At 41.4% G+C, this 18,619-nt stretch overlaps 1 protein-coding gene and 1 long non-coding RNA gene across 10 annotated transcripts in view; one reads left to right on the top strand and one right to left on the bottom strand.

Annotated features, from left to right (window-relative positions):
- Positions 1-1,712: 1,712 nt before the first annotated feature.
- The window catches only part of LOC147024370 (uncharacterized), a 56,889-nt gene continuing 39,982 nt past the window's right edge, over positions 1,713-18,619 (bottom strand). Inside the window, exons 2-4 of the long non-coding RNA XR_015058993.1 lie at positions 4,173-4,337; positions 2,195-2,383; positions 1,713-2,009 (exon numbers count right to left, since the gene is read on the bottom strand). This is a non-coding gene — a long non-coding RNA (uncharacterized LOC147024370). The remainder of the gene's footprint in view (positions 2,010-2,194; positions 2,384-4,172; positions 4,338-18,619) is intronic.
- SHISAL1 (shisa like 1) overlaps positions 16,507-18,619 on the top strand; it is a 116,936-nt gene continuing 114,823 nt past the window's right edge. For 2 of the 9 annotated variants that reach the window (XM_085884211.1, XM_085884209.1), the window contains exon 1: positions 16,507-16,773. The gene's annotated coding sequence lies outside the window, so the exon portion shown is untranslated. Of the gene's footprint in view, positions 16,894-18,619 lie in introns of all 9 variants that reach the window. The other 7 variants (XM_085884212.1, XM_085884213.1, XM_085884215.1 and 4 more) reach the window with 6 other exon arrangements.

Here is an 18,619-nt window from a genome sequence, read left to right as displayed (position 1 = left end):
GTGGCTCAAAAATGAGTGAATTCATCACCAAACACAAACAAGGGGGAGATATACAAAAGTTTTTATGAGGAAGTAAATTTACAACAACTGGAATACCAGGGGAATTACATCTACCAGGGTATTCTTTCTGTGGTCCATGAACAAACTTGAATAAAAGATTAGATGAGGCTGACAATCCTAAACCGTGGAGTAAACCTATCAAAAGGGTTGATGAAGTGTGCATGAGGCATGATATTGATTATGGAAATAGCACAACGTTGGAAGAAAAACATGAAGCCGACAGAGAAATGTTTTATAATTTGTCTCTGATACAAAATCCAACCTTGAGAGAAAAAGTTGATAGGTTCATCGTGAAGAAGATGATCAGTGCTAAATTGAAACTTGAGCTTGGAAATTCAAAAAACTTACAGGCTCTAATGATGTCATTTAGATTGAAGAGCAATTATCTGATGAATTACATAAATCAATAATCACAATGTTTCAGAGAAGGAAGATTTATTCCAAGAAAGTTTATTATGTCTGATCTGCTGATTTAATTGAACTCAATTATGAGAAGGGGTACAAGTATGCTTTAACCGTTATTGATTTGAGGAGTAGATATGCATAAGTTGTCCCTTTGAAAAACAAAACAGGTAATACTCTTATGTTAGCTTTTCAACAGATATTCAAAAAAAGCAAGAGAAAACCAAAAAAAATTGTGGACTGATCAGTACAGAGTTCTGCAACAAAACATTTATGAACTTTCTTTGAAGTAACAGCATTACATTATACAACACCTTTAGTTAATGAAAAGCGGTTGTTATTGAGCATTTTAATCGCACTTTAAAAGAGAGACTACATAAAAAATTCTCTCAACTCGGTTCTTAACAATGGTTATCTTTAATTCAGGACATTGTAGATAAGTTCAATGATATGATTCATACCTCAACGAAAATTAAACCATCAGAGACATTTACAAAAATAAAATATGAAAAAGAGATTAATGCCAGAAATTCTAAGTTCAAAGTTGTTGATAGGTGGAAAACTCATTGTGAAAAAGTTTATACCAAGTGATGGACAAACTAACTTTTAAAAATAGTTGATGTGATCGGTTCAGTTCCTTGGACTTACAAATTATGTGATTTAAAGGGGGAAGAGATTTTAAGTTCATTTTATTCACAAGAATTACAAAAGACAAAGATAAATTGAAAATAATGTTTTTTTTTGACTCCACCCCTTTTTAACTCCGCCCCTTTTGACTCCGCTCACACAAGCCCCACCCACGCAAACCCCACTCTGTCAAACCCCACCCACAAAAGCCACATCCACACAAACCCCACCAACATAAGCCACATCCACACAAGCCCCACCAACATAAGCCACATCCACGCAAACCCCACCCATGCAAACCCGACCCACATAAGTCACATCCACATCCATTATATCCACATAATTAGTGATTAATTGATTCGTTCCCACACACAGCATGTTTATTTAATTTAAATAAATTGTTCCACCCACACAAGCCACATTCACACAAGCTCCAGCCACCCACACAAGCCCCACCCCTCTGTGCGCCCCCTCCTTTGACCCACCCCCCCTCATCCCACCCCCACCCTTCCACACACACACACACACACGGAGGGTGAGAGGGATGAAGGGGTGGTGGGGTGGTGGGTCGTTGGGGGAGCGCACCTTCCCCCCCCACCCCTTTTGCATCTCCTTTATTATTTTCTAGTAACTCAAAATCAGATAATTATATGGAAAGCATTTATAATTAAACAAAAGTAATAACATTGAACAAAATCTTCTTTCGCAGCAGTCTGATGGTTTGTTTTTTTGTTTTTGAAACTCGATCACCATATTCTGTTCAAAACAAAGAATGAAGAACAATTAGGGTATATAAAGATGATTATATTATGATATTAATAAAATAATAAATATACCATTTACCTCCAGAAGATAGTGTCGTGTCAGATTTCTCCAGAAGATTAAGTTGTGTGTTTGGTTCATCCAGACAGGTGTTTAAACTGAAAAAAATATAATAATAATAGCAATGAGTCAGAGACAGACACACACACACACACACACACACACACACACACACACACACACACACACACACACACACACACACACAGAGGCAGAGATAAAGACAGAGGGAGAGAGACAAAAACATAAAGACACACAGAGAGACAGAGGGATAATTTGTCACCTTTGACTCGACTCATTCAAGGTTAGAGGACGTGAGAGAATTTTTTTCCAGCCAACAAAAATGTCATTCAATTCTCTTCTGAACGGTTGAATGTCTTCAAGGAAGTCATTCATTTTTAGCCACTCGTCGTGTAATTCAGAGGCATCCTGTTCCAGATCAGTTATCAATGATGTTCTTATTGGGGACAACCTGTTAGAAAAAAACATACAATAATTATTGGTTGTTTCGTGATATAATTCTGTATAAAACAACAAATAATGAATATATAAAATTCAATATAAAACAAGGATCTCACCTTTCATCTTTCATCTTGTGAAAACGATTGATCTGCAAGGTTGTAGTAATAATCTAAATGCTCCATATTCGAAATAAAACACACTCGGCACACAAGTTGGTTTACATAGGCAACTTGATGACGTCAATGAAATGTGAAAACAATGGGTTTTTTCAGGGTGTGTCTCACATAGGAAATGAGTCGCATTTTTGCTTCGGGCGAGGAAGCTTGGCTGACTCCAGACTGACTCATTTTAACACGAAAATGAAACAGCTTGCTTTGAATGATTTTGAGAAAAACTTGCATTTAAAATATATTCTTTTTTCTTTTTATTAAAGTTGTTTTTGCTTGCTTTTAGCTAAACTTTGTTCTGTTAGTGTTCTGATGATTTAAGATATAACCATGAGAGACATGGGCACAGAATACTTCCTAATTTTCACAGCATGACTGTGCTCTTAAAGGCACTTCCCCATTTTACAGAACCGAAGGAGGGATAGTGAACTTCCTGTTCTTTGATGCTTGAAGAGACAAAGTGAATATACTCGATGGAAATGAATGTAATAAGAAAATTAAGTTATTCCATAAAGTAGAACATGGGTAACTATTCGTTGGTTCACTCTTTGAGTGGAATGAAAATACAAAAGGACTGTGATTATGTTGGGGGGGAAGAAGTGCTTTAATCAGTAAGTCTCAATCTTTCAGTCTAAATTTTACATTTGCTTGTATGGGAGGGAAGGGGATAGGTGGGGAGAAAATCAGTCTCCTATTTTGGGCTTTTGGGGCTTGAGTCAGAAAGTTTTGCCCTTTTCCCCCATTCATTTGAATGGGCGTCCCAGAAACCCCATTTATCATCTACTTTCGTCGTTACTAGGAGTTTCTGTGCATGCATGCCGCTGAGCATTCTGGGGCAGAAATACATCACTTCAAAAGTTCCACATTGCAGAGCAATTAGCCTGTATTCTTTATTGTTTCCCCCAGTAAAAAAGTGCTGACGCCTCATTTGAACTTACCAAACACATCCCGAGTCATTATGTGTGAAAATGGAGTTTTAATATTGAAAAGTAAATCACGCAAAATCCAATTCCTGATTATCCATTTTACGATCAAGTGGGGTTGGGTGTATTGCGTTATTCACATTGGCTTCGATGTTACTTTGACATGGCGCACAACCAACATTTTCATCCTGCTACGAAATTAAAAGATATTTCTCTTTAACTACATAAAATCATCACAAAAGCAATGTTTGGTATGTTGGGAAGAATTTCAGGCTTAAAACTACATTATTTGAGGTAGTAATGCACTCAAACAATCCAACTCTCATTTTAACATGTAGGGTAAAATCAGTTTCATTATGCCATCGTGTGTTAGCATTAATGAATGGATAATTGGCTCGGGACAAGAGTACATGGCTGAATTAAATAGAATATCACATTTATAGAAGAGAAAAATATATGTGTTTGTATTCAGTTGAATCATGTGTATCATAAAAGGAAAAGCACCCAAGACGGTGTCAATAATCATTAAAGACAACAATGGAGATGTCTCTCCCCCATTTTTCTTCTATTGCTGTTGCCTCTGCCAAAGACCAAAGTCTATGATGTGTGTAATGCTCCTGCAACCACATTACTTGTTGGAAATAAGTGAAAATGAAACTCCAAAGCGAAATCCTACTACATATGATGGAATTTTTTAAAATAACATTACCTTGTTGTGTCGGCCTCAGCACAAATGTTCAAGTTTCGGTTTCACTGAGAAATTCCAGTCAACTACCTCTGGAAGAGACAACAGATATTTGTGGCTTTGTATTTTTGCCGTCGGACTGCTCAGTATCATTCTTCAAATCCCATGGGCACAGATGCACTGCAGGGACTGAAGATGGATGATAAAGGAGGTATAAAACGAGAATTGGAGAGGGAAAAGAAAGATGAAGGGAATGAGAAAGGAAGGGTGTACATCAATTAACAGAGTGGGACATTAATATCTGACACATTTATTAGTGCTGTAAAAAATTAAGGAACATGATAAAGACTGCGTGGAGCACATGTTTGGAAAGCATGCTGGTCAGAGATTATGCTGAGGCATAAACCAGTTACTTAAAGTTACATCTGACAAATGGGCCCTGATGGAATTGTTGCATTCACGAATCAGCGTATTGTTCATTACAGCATGCAATGTGTCTTAAGCAATTATGTGGATGGTTGCAGTGATTGTTCCGTCAATTCTTCGATACATGCAGGTGAATTCTCATTTGTATTTCATAGTATTCCATCACTCAAAACTTTCAGGCATCACCTGCAACACTGGGAAAAAATATAAATTCGCTTTACCCTTCTTGCTTCCCGCCCAAATTATGAAAAATGTGTCAGATATAAATGCCTCACCCAATGCATCAAGTGACGTATCAATGTCTAGTCACTAATGACACAACCTTTTGTAATATTTCCTTTTTATGATGTAATAAATAAGCAGCGTTTATCCATGTTGTTTGTGATCCTGTTGGAGCAAAATAAAATAAATTGCATACGTTTTGGTAGTACCCAGGGTTAGGTCATAATGGGCACAAAAAAAATCTCCCCACTGTGAGGAGAGAGGGGACAACTTCGGTTCAGTTTTCACCAGCATACATGCCACAGTGAAAGTGGTTTACTGAACCTGCTGAAGACAGGGGGGATTATTAGCCATGATCATGATAAAAAGCAGACCCAAGAAAGATGCTCCGATGGTGGTTTGACACAAGAGCAGGAAATACAAAGTGGCTTATTATTCTTCTCGAAGGAAACAGAAAATTATGAGATACAGAAAAAACAAGAGAGAAGGTCTACTTTACTTCATCATGGTGTTATTGACCTGCATGGAAACATTTATAAGCTTGACAGCAAAGAATGCTCAGACAGTGATTGGAATAGCGTTAAAAGCTTTATCAGTGGGACTAGAAAGATATTTAATTTTAGGAGGAGTAGGAGAGGAAGTGGGGAGGGAGGGGGATGGAGGAGGAAGTCACATAACAGCACAGAAATTAAAAAATGAAGGTGAAGACACAAGAATCAAGGTGAACTATCAAAATAAAAAAAGAGTGCACCTTCGGAAATAAAGCCAAAGAGTGAGAGAGAGTACAAGAGAAATGAAATGAATATCTTAGAGAAGACAAGGATAGTAAAGAGAAAAATGTTAGGGACCATATAGATTTATTATGTATGCCAATTTGAAAGCATGTGGGAAAGGGAGTCAGAAGAATTGACAATTCCATTATCAATCAAGCAAAAGCAGTCTCTTTCATCATTGATAATTAAACTAGTAGACAGGTGCCTCTGCAGTACAAACTATACCATTAACTATGTGTTGCTTCAGTTCGCAACTCTCTCTAGTTTGTCAGCCAGTAGGGAGGATCCGTGTGGCAATTGGCATGTACAAAATTAAACTGGCCACCTCTCCTGATCTGCATGTGTGGACAATGGATGGACAAGATGCTGTGTGTGACAGACACACCCTGTTGGTCAGGATACATGCGGCGATAGCTATTGTGGAACGTGCTCTCTGGTCCTGCAGCAGTGAAGAGATCTCAGTCTCATACCATGTTTTGAGTAATAAAACACGAATTTTCAAGTCAAATAGGAATGTTGTGGCATACTTGCACAGTGAACAGAAGATATGATAGATAGAGAACTTTTCAGAATAAGCGGTTAATTGTTTTCATTTACACCATCGTCACGGAGTGTGAAGACGCGGACCGTAGCTCTTGTTTTGATGGCTTGCAAGGTCTATGGCAAGCTAATTTCAAAGGTGACTCCCCGTGCATTAGCCTCAGGGAACGCCAACATTTTTTGCTCAATACACTGTGGTATGGATGTCCTCGAGTTTCATTCCTCTAGATTCTTTCCCTTGGCATACTTGGTGAAATCAACACAATGCATGTGGGTGGGTGAATGTCCAAACACCATAACAATAACTAGGTGAATGGAACACTCATGCAATACGGTACCAGGTATTATGAGAACAGATGAGCCATAAAATTTAAAACAATAAGCGAGACGTTTTTATATTTTTATTCAATTGAATTTTGAATGGAATTAAAATACATTCAATTCAAAGCAAATGGAAGACCAAATAGGTACAGTCATGCATTGGAGTCACCAGGAAGAACCCAAACAAGCAAAAAAGAAAAGATGAAGTCATTATGAGGAACCCAGATAGGATTCACATTTCAGCTGCTACTCCTTTACCCTCAAACCCATCCAGGCACAGCCAAGTGAGCCTTTTTCAAAAAAAATAAAAAAACAACCCAAACCAAAAAACTTCATTCTGGCTGCCAGACAATGCATCTGATCAAGTAGAAATTTAAAACATGTATTTCATCACTACTGGATCATAATTCTGAAGTTTCACTTTGATTCCAGCGAAAACATTATTGAATATTTTTCTTCCATCCAATGTGGCTGCCAAACCATGTGACATCAATTATTCCTGAACAAACTTGTACACCCAGGGCTTGGGGAACATTTGTGTGAAGATTCTCCTTGATCTGTCCAGCTGTTCTGGAGATGAAGATTTTTTTTATTGGTTTAAGGGTAAATGGAATATGGCTGTCAAACCATGTGACCTATGATGTATTTGTGTGAACATTTTGTTACTCATGGAAAGGCGGTCATACGTTTAAGTTTTGCCTTGATCTGTTCAGCCACTTCAGAGAAGATTTTTGAAGGTTTAAAAAAACAAAAAAAAATGACTGCCAAATCACGTGACCGATGACATCATCAATGTCTTTTCTGTGGACCAATTTATTTCTAGAAGACCCTCAAAAAGTTTCAAAAAGTCAATTATGACGTCATAAAGAAGGCACCTATGGTATAAAAATTCCACTGATTCCCCATGAAGAGTACTTGCCATGTGCCAAGCTTCAATTTTCCTTGGTGCGGTTTCAGAGATTCAGAGCTCTAAAATTTTTCTGTTTTTCCGACATGGCTGCCACCCCACGTCACCTATGACGTCATGATCATCAACAAAACATTCTGCATGAGCAGTCGCTCCTCAGGTGTAGATTTCATCTCAATCCGATAAGCGGTTGCAGAGAAAAATAAAGTTCTCTGTGGACAAACAAACAAGAAGACACCATGCAGGGTACGATACTTGCAAAATACAGAAAACAAATTTGACCTGAAAAATAATTGGTGGTCGAATTTAGTGACCAAATATGCAACTCCGCTTCAAATTTCAAGTGAATCGGATGAAAATTGACAATTTAAAAAACACGGCCTGTGTTGACCTTTTGGCAGATGTTGACCTCAAAATATTTGGATGGTTGAATTCAGGGACCTGAAATATAAATCCTCTTCAAATTTCAAGTCAATCAGATGAAAATTGAGTATTTCAGAATTCTCACCTAAGTTGTTGACCTTTGGCCTATGTTAACCTTTTGGTCCATGTTGAACTCAAATTAATTGGCTAGTTGAATTCATCGACCTGAAACATAAATCCTCTTCAAATTTCAAGTCAATCAGGTCAAAATTGAGGATTTTAGAAATCCCACCTAAGTTGTTGACCTTTGGCCGATGTTGACCTTTTGACCTCGAAAACAAAGTCTTCTTCCTTCTGACAAATTTTACCATGTGGTGAAGTTTCCTGAAGATCGGTTTTAAATTGTGACCTGAAGGTGACAAAAAGAACACATAAACAGACAGACAGAATAACAAAATCGAGTAATCAACATACTTGAAAAATCTTGGATTTTGCAAGAAACAGACAGATAGACAAACAGACAAATAGACCCAATACAGACTCCTTCGGCGAGGGTAAATAAATATCCTGATGTACATACATGAAGCAACAAGCTCAAATGAGCTGAGATCCTCGTCCTCTTAATGATGACGTCATAAAACGAATATGACGTCATTGTAATGTATCAGATTTGCGATAAATTATCTGTGCTAATGCCCGGCTTGATTCCCAGAAACAAAATTCAAACAGCTTGCCTAGTTTCGGAGATAATGATATCGGCGATTTCCATTAGGGGTGATATTATGACGTCAACTTTTTTCCAGGAAGAATTTCCAAAATCGGAGATGGGTACTGCCTGCGTGTGGGCTTTCTGCATATACATGGCAAGTTTCACGAAGATCCGATGAAAACTCTGGGTTGTGAAACAAAAAATGTCAAAAAATAGGAATGACGTCATAAAAATTGATATGACGTCATATTGATGTATCATATGTGCGGTAATTCATCTCTGCCAATGCCCTGTTCGATTCCCGAAAACAGAATTCAAAAAGCTTGCCTCGTTTCGGAGATAATTTTTTAGGAAATTTCCATTAGCGGAGATATTTTGACGTCATAACTTTTTTTTCTAGGAGGAATTTTCAAAATCGGAGATGGTTACTGTCTGTGTAGGGTATTTTTACATATATATACGCCAAGTTTCAGGAAGTTTCGATGAAAACTGTCGGCTGTGAAACAAAAAAGTCCACAAGAAGAAGATGAATAACAACAATGTGAGTGAGACTTAGAGATCCTCCATGAGGATCTAAAAGGTCCACAAGAAGAAGATGAAGAACAACAACGTGAGTATGACTTAGAGATCCTCCACGAAGATCTAAAAACATGTGTATGTCTTATGTGTATTCATAATACATTGTGGTTATATACCTGGCATCATTACCTCCGCTACCGAAGTTGAAGAAGGTTAAGTTTTCACCCCTTTCTGTATGTTTGTCTGTCTGTTTGTCTGTTTGTGTACAGGACATCTCAAAAAGTTTTTTACGGATCCAGATGAAATTTTGTGGACAGGTTCGGTGTGTGACAAGGTTGAACTGATTAGATTTTGGTGAAGATCCGGATCTGGATCCTGATCTGATAATTTTCTAAGTGATTCTTCACCATTAAGAGATCAGGCGAAAAACGATATTCTTGCGGATTCGCGCCCGCCGGCGTGCGAGCGGCCACGTAACTCGAATCGCGGCACGTCGCCCACCGGACGGACAATCCCGTCGTGACCCTCTCGGACTAACGCCGGGAACTAGTCACGGGTGGGCCTTTCGGCCTCACCACGATCGTGCCAATCGGCCCCCCGCGTGGGATAGGGTTGCTCGCCAAATTCGACCTACCTAAGTACCCACACGGAGGGTAGACCGGGCGATCGCACCTCGCCGCAGGTCGACTTCGGACACGGGCCACTTTAAGCGACCCATTCCGTACTATCGGGATAACCGAGCGGTGTTATCGTCAACCTCGACGGTTCGATTAATTATCGGGCGTATTTAGCCCACGACCAACCCTTTACGTGAAGTAAGATGGAGATTCAATAAAAGAAAAGACGAAGCGAAACGGGAAAAACAGTTCAACATAAAGCACATTTAATCTGCGGCAAACGGAAAGCACACATATACAATTATGCACCAAAAGCAAATGTAAAAGTAACTAAAGAAACACAACAATTCTGCACAAAAAGCAAATGCAACAAAAGAAAAACACACTGCAGATCTACTACCGACTACCGAGCACACGGCAACACTTATGCAGTTTTACTTCACAGACGGCGCCGACAACACATATACTCAAAGCAAAAGAAAAAGGAAGGGGCCACCCTCAACGATGAGGGGGCAGACGGGCCTGGGGCCGAGACCGCGTCGAGCCTACCCGTCTGGTGATGAGCCGCAAAATGGCGGCGGCGCCCCGACTCCGCGGGCCTCGCTGGCACTGCCTAGAATGGGGTGGGAACGGGGCCCCCTTCTCACACTATCTCAGCGCGGGGGGGAAACAGGGGGGGTTGTTGATGCTCGGGGGAAAGAGGATATCTGGCTGGCTTGGGTCCCGCGACGAGCGACTCCACTGCGACCTCGGTCGCGTTACCGGCCTCCCCTCTCCGCAGCTCCCCTACTCTGACACGAGCGCAGACCTCCACAAAGATCCTTGGCTTCTCCAGCCTCTCCGGACCCCGACAGACACTCTCTCGACTGCTTTCGCCGCCGCCACAACTCTCCAACTCTTTCCTCTTCTCAACTCTTCAACTCTTCCCAACTGCCTCCAACTGCTCAACTCCCTCCAACTGCCTCCTCTTCTCAACTCCCTCCAACTGCCTCGATTCGCTCCGCGCTCGGTGCTTTATAGTCCGACAGGAGAAATCATATGCAGATTTTTGGATCAGGAATCGCTCGGGGGCGGAGCCACGCTCCCCATTGGACAGAGGAAAAGTGGGCGTGAATGATTCTTGATCCGCGAATCTGCATATAGCGATTATACTCCGACGCACCTGGAGGCAGGGCCAAACCGCCCCACGCTCGCTGATAGGACGGAACAGAAGTGAGCGTGAATCGTTCTTGATCCGATTTCTCGGAAAGGCTGGTGTTTTTGCACCCACTGCTCGGTGCGCGCCCTGTACGAGTCCAGGATCGGTGCCCACAAGCGGCGCGGGAATGGCGGTGATGCGATGGTTGCGAGAGCGAGATGTGACGGCAAGGGTCGTGGCTGTTGGCGTTGTTGTTGTTGTGAAGCGGCGTTGCGGTTGGTGGTTGTTGTGTGATGGCTGTTGAGATGTGGTTGGTGGTGGTTGTGGTGGTAGTAATGGCGGCTGGTCCAAAATAAAGATAGTAAAAGAAAAACGGCTATCCCGAAGGGTCGCAGCCCGAATGAATGACATTTATTCCCTCTAAACAACGGGTTTGGGCCTAACTACACATATACTTACAGAGATATCTCACCTACGGGACCTGAATGGTGGTTTGCGAATTTCGTCAACCACAACAATATATAACATGATATCTCAAAAATATGGCCCCAATATGTTCTACTGGATCAGGGATTGCGTGGTGAAGGTATGCACTCTACCGAGTGCCCTTCTAGTTCCAATAGCACTGGGCCATGGACTATCACCAGGCCTAAGGCCCGATGCCTGCCGATCTATGCTGTTTCATAACCTGATGTACATACATGAAGCAAAAACATGCATATGGCTTATGTGCATTTTAAATGCATCGTGGTTATACACCTGGGATCATTGCAATTGCATGGGGACATGGAAGAACACCCGGACCTAAAGCCTAAGGCCTGCCAATCTGTGGTTTCATGCAAAGGCAGCACATGATTTTACGTGGGTGGAGTCAGGCCAGCTTACCAGCCAATAGGTGTAAAACAGTGAGGTGGAGTCAGGGTAGATGAACACTGACCAATGTAAATGTGTGATATTTTCTAAGTTTAAGAGGGCATTACTGAAAAATTGATGAAACGGCCTGAAACTTTAACTTTTTCTTTCACTTATTATAATAAAGCCATTTACCAAGTTTCAGTTGAATATGTTAAAGAGTATTGGAAAAAAAGTCGGAAAAAAACAAGAGGTGGGACAGACGGATGGACATACGGAGAGACGAATGGGCGGATGGAGAGTAAACATATCGTCTGAAACAGGCCCAAATGACATCAGTGGATGTGTCCTCACGGCCTGCTCTGCTGCTCTTGCACATCCTTTTTCTGCTCCATTTACCAAATATTTTGCTGTCGGTCACCTTCCATCTCCTTGGAAGTAACTCAACATCACTGCATTACAGAAACATGGCGCAAAAAACAGATCCTCTTAACTGCAGGCCTATTAGCATACTTCCAATTATTCAGCAAGGTCATGTAATCTTTCCTTTTCTCTGATGGCCTGATCTCAGATAATCATGAATTCACATTCAGACCTGTTCACTACACGCTGAACATTCTGCTTCTCCCAACAAAGGATAGAGGCCCTCAATGTCACACATGAAATCAGGGCCATTTTTCCAGGCATATCTCTAGCACTTGACACAGTATGACATACTCTCTTGCTATCCAAACCCTCTGCCTATGGCATCCAAGGCCACCTCTTGTCATGGCTTCTGAACTTCACTCCACTTCTGCAGTCAGTGTGTAACTCAACAGGATCATCTCATATTCTCTCCCTGTCAAGACTGGAGTGCCCCAATGCAGTGGCTGGGGCCCAGGCCTGCTCCTCTTTATCAACAGTCTTTCACTTTATCTGGAAAATCTTCTTTATCTCTTTATTGATTACTCCACCCTCTGTTGAAGCATCTCTCATCCTTCAGACAACAGACAGAAGCCTCTTCTTTTTCTGCAATTGAATTGTGAGCTAATCCAACACTTGGAATATATCTTTTTATGCTGACAAACCACAAACTCACTTTTTCTCTCGAGAAAGACCATCTGGTGAACCTCTTTAACAAACCTCTTCAAGAAGTTCAATCCCTCAAACGCCTGGGCTTCACCATCAGCCATGGACTTTATTGGGTTATAACAAACCATATATCAAAGTTGACCTCCAAAACAAGCACCTGGCTGGGCATCCTCCATCGTGCAAAGCCTTTCTTTGACAAATCTGAACTTTTTCAGCTTAAAAACCCTTCATCTGAAATTCAATGGAATATTGCTCTTCCCTCTGGGTTGGTGCCCCTGCCTCACACTTTGCATTTATTGATGCCATGGAAAGGCCCTTTCAATCAATGGAATCGACTGCAATAAAGCTGAGTCTCAGGGCCTGCTATTCTCAATATTTCAGAAAGGTCAATGGCCTGTTTGTCTTCCAATGCCCCTTTTTTGGTCTTGCATTCTCTGTGCTCTGTTGTTGCTTTGCCCTCCTCCCCCCTCCCCCACACCCTCCACCCCTTCCCTCCTGGTTCCTGCAAGTAACTCACGTCTTGTTAACCTCTCAAAATGCACTCTTCAGAACTCCCCCTCCCCCCCAAATAATAATAATAATAATAATAATCTCACTGATCACCTCCACTCATTCAGTCCTCTTTATTCTCACCTGTGGAACTAACTTCCTCAGTCTGTTCGATCCCATTCTTCCCTTCAGAGTTTCAAGATGACTGAGCACCAACAACTCAGGTCATCCCATATCCACCCACACACACACACACACACACACACACACACACACACACACACATATATATATATATATATATATATATATATATATATATATATATATATATATATATATATATATATATATATATATATATATATATATATATATGTTGTTGTTCTTGTTTCGGCTGCTCCCGTTAGTAGTCGCCACAGCGGATCACCCGTTATGATCCACATACTGATTTGGCACAGGTTTTACACCGGATGCCCTTCCTGAAGCAACCCTGGTCGCTTCTTACGACACAGGAATAAGGATTGGGTTTCGCCATGATTTCCAGGCTGCCCTACACCCTCTCATAGCGCAGAGCACCCGTTCTCAAGCGATCCTCCAACCCAAGCCTCCGAGTAGCCAGATTTCAGGCGCACGTCACTACCCCCGGTATATATATATATATATATATATATATATATATATATATATATATATATATATATATATATATATATATATATATATATATATATATATATATATATATATATATATATATATATATATATATATATATATATATATATATATATATATATATATATATATACAGTATATCACGATATCTCAAAAAGTTATGGATGGATCAGATGAAACTTGGTGGACAGGTTGGGTGTGTCACAAGGACCAATTGACTCGATTTTTGGTGAAAATCCGAATCCGGTTCTGGATACGAGAGTTATTTAATTTTTTAAGTGATTCTTCATTGATAGGACCAGAAACGGGATATAGCACATCTCAAAGGGTATCTGGATACGTCACAGAGTGCCCTTCGAGTTTATTTTTATGTTGCATTTCTGCTTCATCCCCACTTTGTCGTTTCCATTTCTTGTGTTTGAGCTTGCATCCATATTGCTCATCCCTATGTCCTCGTCCCCCTCCATTTGATCTTCTTCTTTCCCTTGCATATTCTGCCTCTAAGTACCCCTCCATCGTGTCCTTCTACCTTGCTGTTAGTGTGTTTCCCCCCTTTCCACTAGGCTTTTCTTGTTCTGATATATTCTGGTCCATTCTGTGTTCCTCGCCTTTGTCTGCAAGGTTCTTCCATGAGCCTCGATTTTGTCTACAAAAAGCATTTTGTAATTTTTTCATGCATTTTTTCCAGTTCTAATCTGTTCATTTTAACAAAGAGGCAGTTTGATTTTACATGGGTCAAAGACCAAAAATGTCCCAACACAGGGATTTATGGCTGCAGGAACATACATTTTGAACCCCGTTATTTTGCCGTCATATTTTGTGATGAGGAGTGAAAATTGGAGGAGACATTTCATTCACTTGTGAATGTTTGCAATTCTAGTTCTATATCCAATCATTGGCAGCTGCTATAAATCATAAAAAGTGAACAGTAAATCGCTTCTCCAGCTTAGAATCAATATGGAAAGTATGGATTGCCTGCCAGTCTTGTGACTTCCATCGAAATATATCAAATCCACCAAAACGAGACACGGAAAGTAGTGGTTACTGATGTTTGCCACCAGGTTTCTTGGAAACCTTCTCTAATTTTAATCATTAACAATTGATAAAAACTTTTTAATCATCAACACTCCCAATACGTTTTTCCTCTCAACTTGCCATTGGTGACTGTGATTCATCAGTTTGAATATACCTGATGTTATCAGATCTTGGAAGCAAAGCAGAATCAAGCCCTTTTATTATTCAGAAGGGAGACCTCCATTAAATCCTGGGTATTGTAGTTGTGTGGGATAGATATATCATTTGGTAGTGTACTGACCTGTGAGCTGTCCGTAGAGAAGATCTGAGGAGTGGAATACAGTACTTTACTAAAACTGCCATGCTGGTGCAGTGTGTGCACGATGTTCGGCATATTGGAGCACACCACCTTAGTAATGGTGATCTCCATCTGGCTGTCCTGTTCACATTCACTTTGGAGACGTTAAAAAACCCCACAGTATCTCAAAAACAATGGGTCATTGTATGCCGGTCTTGAACCTATTTTAATTCTTGTTCTTGAATTTAATCTTTAACCTTGAATTTAGACAGGTAGCCTTTAATTATACTACTAAAAAATTGGATGCGAGGTCTGAATGGTAAGAATAGTCAGCTCGAAGGGCACTCGGTAGAGCACAGTAGGGTAGAGAACTCTGCCAAGCAATGCCTGATCCAGTAGAATATATCGGGGCCAATTAAAAAAAAAATATATATATATATATATATATATATATATATATATATATATATATATATCTTGCTATATGTCGTTTTTGGCTCCATCTCTCAATGGTGAAGAATCACTTTAAAAATAAAAAAAAATTCTCGTATCCAGATCTGGATTCGGATCTTCACCAAAATCCAATCATTTCGTCCTCATCACACACCCAACCTGTCCACCAAATTTCATCCAAATCCGTCCAACTTTTTGAGAGATCCTGCACACAAACAAACAGACAGGCAGGGGTGAAAACATAACATCCTTTCACCTTTGGTGGTGGAGGTAATACGTTAATTGGTTAATATAAGACACGCAAATAATAACCTCATTGGATTGGAGAGAGGGTGCAGGCATTCTTGAGCGGAATGTACTTCTCTGCTTCCAACCATCCTTTTACTGTATATACTAATATAACTTAATGGATTTCATGTTCATGGGGTGTGGATATGGCACAGAGCCAATTGGCCTCCTGCATTCCAGAATGGGGATGGCAGAGTGGCTTAGACCTCCCTAGAGGTACGCACACTCGCCTCGAAGCTGTCTCGCCTAGGTTTGAATCCCGATTGTAAAGCATTATAGTAGGTGGACGTTAAAGATCCCACGGTGTCCTTCATGAAGAGGAGGCGAGCTCTCGCCGGCAGCCTGAACAAATTCCAAATTCTTGTCCCAACTACTGCTGAGAAGACAATGGCAAACCACCTCGTGTGATCCTTTCCAAGAAACTGCTTTGGCAGACTATTTAACAGAGTATGGGATATCAGAATCAGGATCGAAGAATGAAATCCTTTGTGTGATGACGATTAAATTACATCTCTTTTGAGATATATTTTATTTTAATATGTGATACTTTTAACTGTGCCGTTAAGAAAAAGTTCCCAAAGTGCCAATATCAAGTTATCAACCCCAAAATATCGAGGCCAATAATTCAATGCCGACAAACGTAATGCCCAAGAAGCTTGGTATAAACACCCAGGCCCCTCCTCCCTGTCGGTCTCCCCAAATAGAGATCAAAGCCCGATGTTCCACCACGATCCAAGGGGACCGACGATCCCATAATTCGTCGCTTAACCTGCAGCGAGCGCGTGACGAAGTGCCGGGCCCTCCCCGCACGACCCGCTGCCGACACTCTCGGATGAAAGCGCAGGCGAGTCGAGCGTTCCGCTTCGAGGGGAGGCCGCACTCGGCAACACTGCCCGCCGCTTCCAGGCTCGTCGTTCCTCTCTTTCCCAACACGGTCACGACGTCAGGTGAGCACACCGACGGGAGCGCTCTGCGCCGCCAGGGAATGCCATGACGAGACTGTTCCACGCTCGGAGGACTACAGGTGGTCGCTGACCGAAACACCTGCGGAGCGGTGCTCTTTCGCGGTGTGTTGTTGCGCGCCGTAACCGCGCGAACGCTATTTCGATCGCACATATTGCGTAAAGAGAACCGTTGTCATGGCAATTAGATGTGCTGAAAGGATTGGGGATTTTAAAAACAACGTTTGTGTTGTATTATTACAATTGACGCCTCGGGATGTGTTAACACGGACCGTTGTGAGATCTTGTGAGGGTTTGGAGAGCAGAACTCATGTCCTCAGTGAGGAAAGACGAGGCTCTCAGGGTTCCGCGCTTTCCTAACACAGTTACACCATATATAGTTTGCATGATGTCTGCCGCCCCTAATGATGATGATTACTTCATTGGTGTCGCTCGCTGATCCGATATCTTACGTGAGGTTCCAGCATCAATTAATGGGGGAAATGCGGGAGGGGAGGGAGAGGAAGGCCAGAAGGGTCAGCAACGGAAAGGCTACATAGTTACCTGCACGTGCTGAGGACTCGACGAACAGACGAACACCTGGTCATTCTCCTCAGGGTCCTTATTTGAACTCGGATCACTGTGGGGTCGTGATTCATAAATTGGTGGTCGGGTGCGAAGTTGTGAGTTGGGTCTTCGGATTTGGATGACAGTTAAATAATGTCGTACAGCAATGGTCCGACGCTGTGTAATGAGTGTGCGCGGGCGGTGATCCGACGCGGTCGTTGTGCGGGGCAACGAGGCAGACACTCCACGTTACTTGTATTGCCATTCGATTACAACCTTCAGATATAAATAACATGGCAAACGTAAACATCGCTTTTGGGATTGAGTTGCACCTTTAAAAGAGAGTCCATTTTTTGAGATCATCTATTTTTTAACTACTCATGGGGTTTGGGGTTGGTGTGTGTGTGTGTGTGTGTGTGTGTGTGTGTGTGTGTGTGTGTGTGTGTGTGTGTGTGTGTGTGTGTGTGTGTGTGTGTGTGTGTGTGTGTGTGTGTGTGTGTGTGTGTGTGTGTCATGAGGGAACAAAACCGACTAGTTTTGGAATACATATATGGTGTTTCAAGGATCTCCTCTGTTCGACATATGGTGTTGATGTAGTATGAGTCATAATTATGGCGTTTATAAATAGCTGGGAAATATATACAACGATTAAAGGTGAGTTTGATAACTTGATGAGAATTCCAATTATAGATCTAAAACGAAAGTCCCAGCATAATGGATCTAAACACAATAGATAATATGATAGAAAGATAGATAACTATGATAGATATGATATGAGATTATAGATACGTATATAGACAGCATATGTGATCATTGATAGAAATGATGTGATATGATATGATATGATATGATATATAACTATAATAAATATGATAGATAGATATGATATTAATATGATATGATATTATAGATACGTATATAGACAGCATATGTGATCGTTGATAGATCTTCTTCTTCTTCTTTCGGCTGCTCCCGTTAGGGGTCGCCACAGCGGATCATCCGTATGCTCCGCATAGTGATTTGGCACATGTTTTACGCCCGATGCCCTTCCTGACGCAACCCTTGTCGCCTCCAACGACACAGGGATATGGTACACCTATTTTAACTGGGGTATACACTGGCCCAGTACACTGGTACTAACTTCGCCGACCTCGGAAGGATGACAAGCTGAGTCAACCCCCTGGTGTATTAATTCAGTGGCCCAACGGGGCTTGAACTCAGGACCTTTTGGATCCCAAGCCACTGCCCTAACCACTGCGCCAACACCAGGCTCCTGATCGTTGAT

This window comes from Eptatretus burgeri, chromosome 6 (assembly GCF_056783735.1).
Source record: "Eptatretus burgeri isolate ZD-2024b chromosome 6, Ebu_testis_v1, whole genome shotgun sequence".
Lineage (NCBI taxonomy): Eukaryota > Metazoa > Chordata > Myxini > Myxiniformes > Myxinidae > Eptatretus > Eptatretus burgeri.
This window is presented reverse-complemented; position numbering and strand designations above follow the sequence as displayed.